Source organism: Mustela nivalis (assembly GCF_964662115.1).
Source record: "Mustela nivalis genome assembly, chromosome: 4".
Classification (NCBI taxonomy): domain Eukaryota; kingdom Metazoa; phylum Chordata; class Mammalia; order Carnivora; family Mustelidae; genus Mustela; species Mustela nivalis.
The window spans coordinates 62082633-62093241 of record NC_139023.1 but is presented as its reverse complement, the minus strand read 5'-3'; the positions used below and the strand labels follow the sequence as shown (position 1 = coordinate 62093241).

At 44.4% G+C, this 10609-nt stretch overlaps 1 pseudogene across 1 annotated transcript; it reads right to left on the bottom strand.

Annotated features, from left to right (window-relative positions):
- Positions 1–7622: 7622 nt before the first annotated feature.
- LOC309863955 (protein SET pseudogene) lies at positions 7623–9384 on the bottom strand (annotated as a pseudogene). Its single transcript has one exon. The product of its transcript is annotated as a protein SET pseudogene (transcript).
- Between the last annotated feature and the right edge of the window lie 1225 nt (positions 9385–10609).

Sequence of the window (10609 nt, the reverse complement as noted above, 5' to 3'; positions counted from 1 at the left end):
CTCACCCACCCTTGGGTCTGCCACCTACAGCTCTGAGGGCTGAGAATCACCTCCCTCTGCACTCAGTCCATGAAACTAGAGCCATAACATACCATTGGATGTGGCACCTTTACCTAAATCACATAAGGGGACCATATGGACTCAGGAGGTCTAACATGGCCCATGTCCCCAAGCCCAACTACTCAGAAGCCTTGTGGTTTGGTAAGGACTCATCACCATCCACCCCAGGTCTGAGGGTGGAGCTTGATCTGACAAAGCCAAATGAAGAATTCCTACCCCTTCCCAGCCATACTTACTGAGTTAGAGGTTTCAAGTGGCTTGAGTTAGTGCCATCACAACAAGGCAGGGGATACCTATTTGGTGGGTCCACCTGAAAAGGAGAAAGTGTGTAGCTCCAAGAGCTTCCTGTGTCACTTGGCTTTTCTAAAGAAAGTCTATCTGGGGACAAAGCCAACAAACGACACCCAGAACAGGGCAGACAAGGAGAGTTACAGAGAAACTGAGCTTCAGTCTGATGATATATGAACTCTAGAGTGACAACCCCAAAGTCAGCTCTACCTCTAAGTTCTAATTACTGAGCTAATGCACCCCACCCTTACTGGTAAGTCAGGTGGAAATGAGCTTTCTGATGTTTCCAGCATATGGTGAGTTCATTTTTACAGGACTTCCTCAACATCACAATCACCAAGAGAAGGACGAATCAAACTCCAGTTCACTGAACAACAATGTTAATCCTTCCTGAACAATTCTGAAGAGTAGCGAAGGGGTGTTTCATTGTACAAATAGAATAAGACATGTTCTTTGCCCTTCTGTCCCCAAATCCAGTGAACATTGTCATTCTCCTCTCCCCTTACCTCCTCTCCCCTGGTCCAGCTTTCCCGTACACCCCTCCTCTCACCCTGGGTGGCCATACAGGAGCCTGACAGGTGCCCAGGCAAGTCAGAGCCCTTAGAAAGCAAGGCAGACAGATGATGAGGAACACCTGTAATTTTAGATATCATCCTGATTTCTGCCACACTCTACAAAGGATCCTCATGAAGGCAAGAGCACCTTTTTTACTCTAAAGAAACGTATAAAGAGGGAAAAATCATACGTTTCTTCAGTCATCCCCTGTTGCCAGCATCAGCCAGAATTTCGTCTTTCATCACAATGTCCCCCAAGTTCAAGGCAGAACTGGACAGTGATATGCACAAGACGAGGGGTTACATAGGGCCCTGGCTGGCCCAAGGACAGAGTCAAGTGGTCACCATGAGCCCTGAAGACAGGTCAGGTGCAAGGGCCCTGGAGGTGAGCTGCATGGATTCAAACCTGGCTTTGTCATCTTTAGCTGTGTGACCTTGGACACGTTAGATGACCTATCTGGACCTTCGTTTACTTGCCTATAAAGTGGGAACAATGGTGATAGCCACCTAGTTGATGTGAGAATTAATAAGTTAATACATATAAATGGCTTAGAACAGTCCCTGGCACACAGTGAGTTCTCAGTTAACTATAATTCGTGAAAATTCTGGTTTGTGCCTCTTGGGCATTGACTCAGGGATGCAGCCAGTAGGTGAGGAGCAAGTTGGCCCCATCAGCTAGTACTAAGATGAGATCTAAGTTTGACAGGTAGTCTACCACTGTCTCAGTTTGGGTGCCCTCAAAGGCATATCCTGAGACAGGGCTTGTGTGCAGGTAGTTCATTTAGGGGGTGTAAGGAAACAGGCAGGGGAGCAGTGGAACAGGGAAGATGGAGACTCCAACATAAGCATTATCAAGTGGGAGATGGGGATTCCATTCCTGAGAAGTATGTAAAAGGCCTCTGTACTGAAGTGAATAGTGTTCTCCAGAAATTCGTATCCACCCAGAACCTCAGAACATGACCTTATTTGGAAATAGATCTTTGCAGATGTAATCACTTAAGATGAAGTCATACTGGATCAGGGTAGACCCTAAATGTAATGACCAGTGTCCTTTTAGAAAGGTCATGTAAAAGCACATGGAGAGAAGAAGGCCATGTGAAGATAGGGAGAAAGGTGGGAGTGATGCATCTAGAAGCCAAGAAACACCAAGGATGCCTGGAGCCATGAGCAGTGAGGAGGGAGGCTTGGGACAGTTCCTCCTTCAGAGCTTCCAGAAGGAGTCAACTGTACCCACACCTGGATCTCAAACTTCAGGCCTCCAGAACTGCAAGACAATACATTTCTATTGTTTAAGTCACCCAGTTTGTGGTAATTTGTTATGGCAACCTCAAGGAATTAATACAGCCTCCCATAACTGCCCACCCACAGGGCAGGAACCAGAGCATCTGGTTATATAGGGTCGGTAATTTGCCTGTACTTCAGTGATACGCTTGCAAAAGGAACCCTGGAGACGTCCCTGGCACAGATGCAGAAAGAGTCAGAGCTGACTTGAGCAGGAACACTTCAGAGGGGGTGAACTGGCCAAGAACTGGAGGCTGTGGTCAAAATCAGAGGGATCCACAGGGATGTGATGGGAGTCCCAGAGAGGGTGGCTGTAGCCACCACCACAGCAGACCAGGTGTGGGGGAGCTGTCCCTCCATGTTTACTCACACTTTCTGCTGCAAGTTCTCCAGGATTGACCAAGGTTATTTTCATTCATTCATTCGTCCTGCACACACTCCCCAACCTTCTGCTCTGTATTGGGCCTGGGAATATACTGATGGCGAGATCTGTCTCCTGAGCTCCATAAGCTCCCAGTCCAGTGAGGGAGACACTTGGGTCTTCATGACACAGTGGGGTAAGCTCAGTGATATCTGGAAGCAGAGGAGGTCATGCAAGCTCGGAAGGCAGACCAAACTTGGCCAGGCCTGGGGGCTATAGGCAGGGAGATGTGGGAGGGAGGGCAGTAAGACTTCCTGAAGAAGACTGCAGGCAGGGAAAAACACGTGACAGCACAGAGGGTTTGGTGCGGGGAGTGCAGAGAGACAGCCAGCAGGTGGGTGGGTGTCCGGGGGTGTCTGCTTCTCTCCAGCCCCATGAAGAGCAGCCTCACTGTCCTTATACAATGTACTCCCCCTACTCTGGAGGTGGTTCTGCGTCTTGAATCCTGCCACCTCACCCCCTTGACAATGGGGCAGGGCCCAGGGAGAGACATGTCACCCAGGCTGGGCCAATAGAGCCCTCGTCTGAGACTCCATGTAGGTCCGCCAGTGTAAATCTCTGTCTCCCTTATATCTTACTTGGCTGGCATTGGCAGTGGCCTGTAACCCTGCTTTTCTCCTGCCCATCCAGAGAAGCTCATGGACACAGGTAGAGGATGAGATCAAGGCAACAGAAAGACAGAGGAGAGAGAAAAGGATTTTGCCTGGTCATGTCTGAGGTCAGTTGCACTCCTGGCCTTCCCAGTCTCACATCTATTCCTTTTTTATGTAAGTAAGTTGGTGTTGAGTTCCAGACCCTTAAAACAGAAAATGTCCAGTGGAATTTTTTCAGTGAGAGTTTTGTGGGTTGGATTGTGGCCCCAAAACATACGGCCACACAGGACCTCAGAGTGTGACCTTATTTGAATGTTTTTACAGATATAGTTAAGATAAGGATCTTGAGATCAGATCAGTGGACCCTAAATCCAGTGGCAGTGATGCTCCACCCACACTGGGCTCCGGTGCCTGGCTTGCGCCCACATGTGTGCCAGTCAGAAGGACCAGGAATCAACACTGCATGAGTCAACTTTTGACCAATGGGGTCAAGAGCCCATGGAAAATAGCTCTGCCATCTCTTCCCTGGGAAATCACTGAGATGATTCTCACGGAATCGATGGAGGCGGTCGGTCTGGGAAACAGTTCCACATGATGGGGCCAGAGTGTCCTGCACCCAGTTACACTCACTGTCGTCCCCCCCCCCCAACAGCCCCCTGGGACACACGCCCTGACAGAGTGCTCACACAGAAGCCAGGGTCTCAGGCTCTGCTTCCTGGGAATCCAGAACACATGTCTCTAAAGAAGAGACCGTGGTTTGTCCATCTCTACATCCTGCTACAAATGTTCTTCATGGTGAAAGCCAATGAATGACCACATCTGAAATAAATCCTGATGAAGCTGTTTTACCAAGTGACCCCCAAGTGCAGTGACTGTAAGTGGAGCCATTCATTCCTGGGATGCTAAGGTGGAGGGAACTGTATTCAGCAGAACTTCTCTCAAGGGTGATGTGGCCCAGAGAAACCCAGGAGGAGCCACAAGGGCTGAGGGATAAGACCACCCCCCCGCCCCCCGCCGCCCGATGGCAAGTGTGAGGATCAATGGAAGACTGTAAACTCTAACCTCAGGAGAGAGGGTCCAGATAGCTGCAGGCATTTTGTTTTATTTATCCTGCAAAATCCTGCAAAACCTCAGACAGCCAAGGGGATATTGAGGCAGGATCTGGGGTTCTTCTCCACACCTCCCACTTTACCCCATAGACCCAACGTCACTATCTAGTAGATGCCAGTTTGAAGGGCCAGTTGTCAGCCTGCTCCGGACTGCCACACATTTTTCCTCTCTTCACAGGGATGCTCCCCCCTTAATGTCCTATCGAACAGTCGAGTCATGGCTGAAAGTTCCTATCTGAAGTATTCCATAGAGGCCAAAGGATTTCAAAAGGGAATAAATGTGGAGAGTAGCATAAAAGTCCAGTATCTCAGTGGGCCATGCCATCTCTCCTCCCCCACCCACCCTGGCCCACCCTCCAAGGTCCAGCCTCCCTGCCAAGGACCCAGCTCACACACACACAAACACACACACACACACACACACTACACCACACCAGAAAGAGGCAGAGCACAGAATGCACAGTCACTCCCTGCAGAAGCTCAAGGAAGTAAGTACCATTAGGTCTTTTTTACAGATCAGGAAACAGGATCGAAAGATGTGGGCTTTGCCCAGTACATGCTGCAGTGGGCCGTGAAGCCGCAGTTGGGTTCAGCCTGTCCAAACTGCAGAAATCTCACTGCCTCCCTATCACAAGAGAAAAAATAAGTACATACAACTTTTCTGGCCTCGCTGCCCCACACCCTTCTCATGTCACCACTTAATATTCAAATGTGGAGAATTTCCACACTGGAGAATAAAAAAGTCAGAAGATTTTCCCTAGAAGGCCTCGGAGCTTGGTTTCTCACAGATGGCCCCAAGGATGGAAAAAGTCTCCCAAATTGAGACTGGCAGGAAAGCGGGGCCCACTTTGTCTGATATTTCTTCTCTCCTTTCTTGGCACCCGTAGGCTTAGCTCACGCCAATGGAAAATTCCCAAGTGCCAAACAGTTCTCAGATAATCTGCACGCAAAGAGAGAGAGAGAAGAAAGAAAGAAAGAAGGAAGAAAGGAAAGAAAGAAAGAAGAAAGGAAGAAAGAAAGAAAGAAAATGATTTTCAACTAAGACAGCTCATGAGGGATTAAGACAGGGCTCCAGCCAAAACATATATTTTTTCGGATTCCTGACATCTTTTTCACATCTATCAGGAGGTTCACACCCACCCTCAGCCTTGTCACTGAGACCAACACTGGGGTGCACCAGAACCTGGATTTGGGGCTCCAGAGGGTCTCAGGCCTGGGCTTGGAAATGTCCATGATAAAGTTGGAGACTGCCTAAGAACATCATGGAGGAAGGGTCCCTGCTTGCTCCTGTCCAAACTGTGTCCAGGAGAAGATATAGGCAACCAAGATCGTCAGACTAAGATCATCAGACCAAGAAGAAAGTGGTAACCATAGACCAGAGTGGGAGCCTAGACCCAGGGGAGAGAGAGACAGAGACCGAGGCAAAGAGACAGACAATGATCAGCAAAAGGCTCCCAGCTCATACAGACAAAAGCTAGTATATAATGCTCTAGTCATATGGATTACATTCAGTAGGTATGAACTAATCTCTGTCATACTCCATCCATTTTTAATCCAACATCATGCAATGTCATATAAACAATCACACTAGTGGATCCACTCAACCAATAATGAGTGCACACTTGCACATCAGGCATTCAGAGAGGAGACTTCCATAGTGAGGGGCATAGCCCAGGCCCCTGCCTAAAGGGGCTCCTAATCTGACAGTGGATATGGCATTAAAGATAATAGTGATGTAACTGGGCGAGGCAGAGGTGAGGATCTGCGAACATGCATGTTTATTCAGGATCGCTGTTTTTATAATGCATGCTCACCCAAGATCATTTTTAATATCCTAAGCAAACTTGCATGATCAGTATGACTGTTATAACCAGTAGCTGGTCCACATTAGAGATGAGGAAACAAGCTCAGAGAAGTTAGGGAGCTGGACAGAAGCCAGACATGCCTTACCGCAGGTCTCAGAGTGCTCCCTCACTTCAGTGTGTATGTGAGGGGGTTCCTCTGCTCACAGGTAACACTGGAGGGGACTCAGGCCTGTGGCAGCTGGGGTTGGCCAACTCCACATGGTCACAAGCTGCCTGCCTGGTGCCCCATTACTCAGGTTTCCTCTTGGGGAACTCAGTGGATGAGCAAGATCTTCCAAACTGACCTTGAACATCCTTGCCAACCTCAGGCTTAATGTTATTGCAACCACCCCTACTCCAGCAGGAGCGCCCGATCAGTAAACATAACTCAGCTATATTACACCTTATGTCAAAGTCCTCCTGTTCAGAACAGACTCCTGTGGGGCAGACACTTTTCAGAGTAGCGTGCCCTGCTTTCTTTCCACTCCCAGAACTTTATATTCCAAGGTTGGTGGCAGGTAAGATTTCTGGCAAAGTGAACTGCCTGGGATTGCACATCTTGGGGGCAGGCTGCATCTGTTTACTTTCTCTCTTACCCATGGAACTGTGAGTTGGAGAGAGCTCAGTTCTAACCTGGCATCAACACTTTAAAGCAGTGTCACCTTTGTGTTTACTTTGCCCTCTGAGCCTTGGTTCTGAGAAATCACCTGTCTAATGGGGATACCTACAGCTAGTTGAGTGGTCTGTGCTTATGGGTCTGTACTCAGGATGATGTCTGGTGCTTCTTAACTTCCTTCATTAACTTCTTAAATTCCTTCTTCCCTTCCCTAACATCCTCCATGCCAAAGACTACATTTGCTCTTTCATCTCCAGCTCCTAGAATGGGACCAGGCATGGAGGAGGCAAAAAGATGATTTTTTTAAACTAAAGTGAGTTTTATATATAATAAATATAATATAGTAATATAATATAATAATACAATATAATAAAGACAATATATGACAAACCCACAGCTAACATCAAGCTCAACAGCAAAAAAAAAAAAAAAAAGGAAAGATTTCCTCTAAAATCAGGAACAAGATAAGGATGCCCAATCTTGCCACTTCTGTTCAACGGAGTTTTGGAAGTTCTAGACAGAGCAATTGGTCAAAAAAAATGATTAAAAGACATCCAAACCGGAATGGAAAAAGTAAAACTACCTATTTGCTGATGACATGATATTATATATGGAAAACCCTAAAGACTCTATCAAAAAACTGTTAGAACTAATGAATTCAGTAAAGTGGTAGGATACAAAATCAATGTACAAAAATCTGTTGCCTCATAGATTATAAGAATTAACATTGCTGAAAGTTAATTTAGCATTAAATGTTAATTAACATTGCTATAAAGTCCATACCACCTGAAGCAATCTACAGATTCAATATAATCCCTACCAAAATTTCAATGGTATTTGTGTGTGTGTGTGTGTACACATTTAGTTTTATTGTAACAAAGCAACTTGTACACTTTTAACGTTTAAAACTGAGCATCATCTTTCCTTTCCAGTGAAACAAAAAGAAAATTTTAAAAATAAACAGGAACAAAATTACAATAGAGAATGTCAATTCCAAATAAGATCCTACAAGTTCTGCTGATTCTCCCATTGAGTGGCAGGGCTCAAGTCATCATTAGGAGAGAGTTTTATTTTAAAAGTGTCATCTTAAACTGCAAGGATGTCCGTTAAACATCACAATAAAACATGCCAAAGGAGAAGCCATGTTGTCAAAATGCCCACTTAACCCACCCAAACATCTCAAACCCACCCTTTGCTGACCTTCTATAACCCCATTTTTTTAAAGCTTTTTTTTCTTTTTTTTAAACAAGAGAAAGTAGACAGGTACATGTTGGTAAATGCTAACTGTCCATATTCACATAGAGATACAGTGTAATCTCTGAGCCCAATATACAGAGAAAGGAGGAAAAAAGCTAGAATTCTATGCACTACTACACAGGGGCCTAGCACCCTCCAGCTTCCAGCAGAGCTAAGGGAGCAGAAGGTTTTTCTTTTTTCCCACAGAGCATGGTGGTGTTGATTCCATAAAGTTTTTGTTTTTGTTGAGACAGGAAGGGACAAAAATGAATTTGGAACAAAAAGGGGTAGAGATTCTTTTCCCACTGTATTCTGCTCAAGGTATTTCCCCCAAAAATAAGCTGAGAACCTGGTATAAAGGGAGAGAAAAAGGAGACTTCAAAAAACAGGGCGAATGAGCACAAGAGGAGAAAAGAAAAAGAAAAAGGAAAAAAAAAAAAAAAAGACGGCAACTTGCTCCCAGGGACTGAAGAAAATTAAAAAAGGAAGGTTGGAATCCATCAGTGTTCCATTAGTCATCTTCCCCTTCATCCTCCTCTCCTTCCTCCTCCTCATCATCATCTTCATCTTCTTCACCTTCATCCTCATCTCCTTCTTCATCAATATCTTCGAATCCTTCTTCTTCTTCATCATCATCATCATCATCCTCTTCTCCTTCCCCTTCTTCGTCATCCATATCGGGAAGCAAGTAGTACTGTAATGGATTTAGCCAAATATCATCTTTGATGACTTCTCCTAACTCATCTGCACCTGCATCAGAATGGTCAGTAAACCAGGTGAAGAAGCTCTCTGGCTCCTCATGCTGTCTCTTCCTGCTGGCTTTATTCTGTGTTTGACTTGAACGTTTCGTCAAATCCTTTCCAGATTTCCATTGGATTTCAGTGGACTTTGAAGATGGATCACCACTCTCATTCAGATGAAATTCTTTGGAGAGAACTTTATTTTCGAAGTAAGGGTTTTCATCAAAATAAAAATCTATTCTGTAACCTGATTTAATATCTTCAAATTCTGTCACTTCAACTCTTGTCAAATAATGCAGAGCCTCTTCATCCTCCTCCCCAAGCAGTGCAGACACTTGTGGATGGTTGACAAATGTTGTTACCCAAAAATTGGGGATTTTGGCGATCAATTCCGACCTCTTCTGAAAAAATGGTTGGCGGAGTTTATTTCTGTTCTACTTTCAAAATCTCCTCACTGGCTTGTTCATTAAGTCTGTCTATTTCATTTTGTACTTCATCAATATGTTCAAATGCTTCTTGCTGTTCTTTTTCTGAGGTCTCGTCGGCCCTGTCCTGGTTGGAGTTGAGCTCCTTTTTACTGACTTTGGCCGCTGGCGCCGACATGGTGCTGCTCCGCGGTCGGGGGGGGGGGGGGGGGGGAAGGGAAGGCCTCAATGGTATTTTTTGCAGAAACAGAACAACAATCCTATGGCCAAATAGCCAAAGAAATCTTGAAAAAGAACAGAGCTGGAGGTATCACACTCCCTGGTTTCAAAGTATATTACAAAGCTATCATAATTAGAACAATATGGTACTAGCATAAAACAAATACATAGATTAATAGAACAGAACAGAGAACACAAAAATAAACCCATGAATTTATGGCCAATTAATTAATGACAGAGGAACCAAGAACAAACAATGTGGAAAGGACTATCTCTTCAATAAATGGTATTGGGAAAACTGGACAACCATATGCAAAAGAATGAAATTGGACTGCTATCTTATAACACACACACAAAAATAAACCCTCAAAATGTATTCAAGACTTGAACAGAAGACCCCAAACCATAAAACTCCTAGAAGAAAACACACAGTAAGCTGTTTGACATTGGCCTTAGTGATGATATTTTGACTCTGATGCCAAAAGTAAAAGGAACAAAAGAAAAAATAAACAAGTGGAACTATATCAAACTAAAATGCTTCTACACAGCAAAAGAAACTATCAACAAATAAAAAGGCAATCTACTGAATGGGAGAAAATAATCTCAAATTACACATCTGATAGGAGATTAAAATCCAATATATATATTAAAAACTCATACAACTCAACATCAAGAATGCAAACAATGCAGTTTAAAAATGGGCAGAAGATTTGAACAGACATTTCCAAAGAAGACATGCAGATATCCAACAGACACATGAAAAGATGTCCAAGGTCACTCACCATCAGGGAGACGTGAATCAAATCCACAATGAGACATCACCTCACACCTGTTAGAATAGCTATCTTCACAAAGATAAAAACAAGCATTGGTGAGGCTGTGGAGAAAGGGTACCCCTGCGCCCTATTGGTGGGAATGTAAACTGGTGCAGCACTATTAAAAACGGTATGATGGTACTTCAAAAATGAAAAATAGAGCTATCATACGATCCAGCAATTCTGGAAACAGAATTTTTATTTCGGAAATTTAATTGAAGAAAATAAAAATACTAACTCGAAAAGATATCTTTACCTCCATATTCATTGCAGAATTATTTGTAATAGTCAAGAAAACCTAAATGTCCATCAATGGATGAATGGATAAAGAAATTCTGATAGATATCTATTTCTATATCTATATCTGTGTCTATATCTATATCTATCTATCATGGAATATATATACAT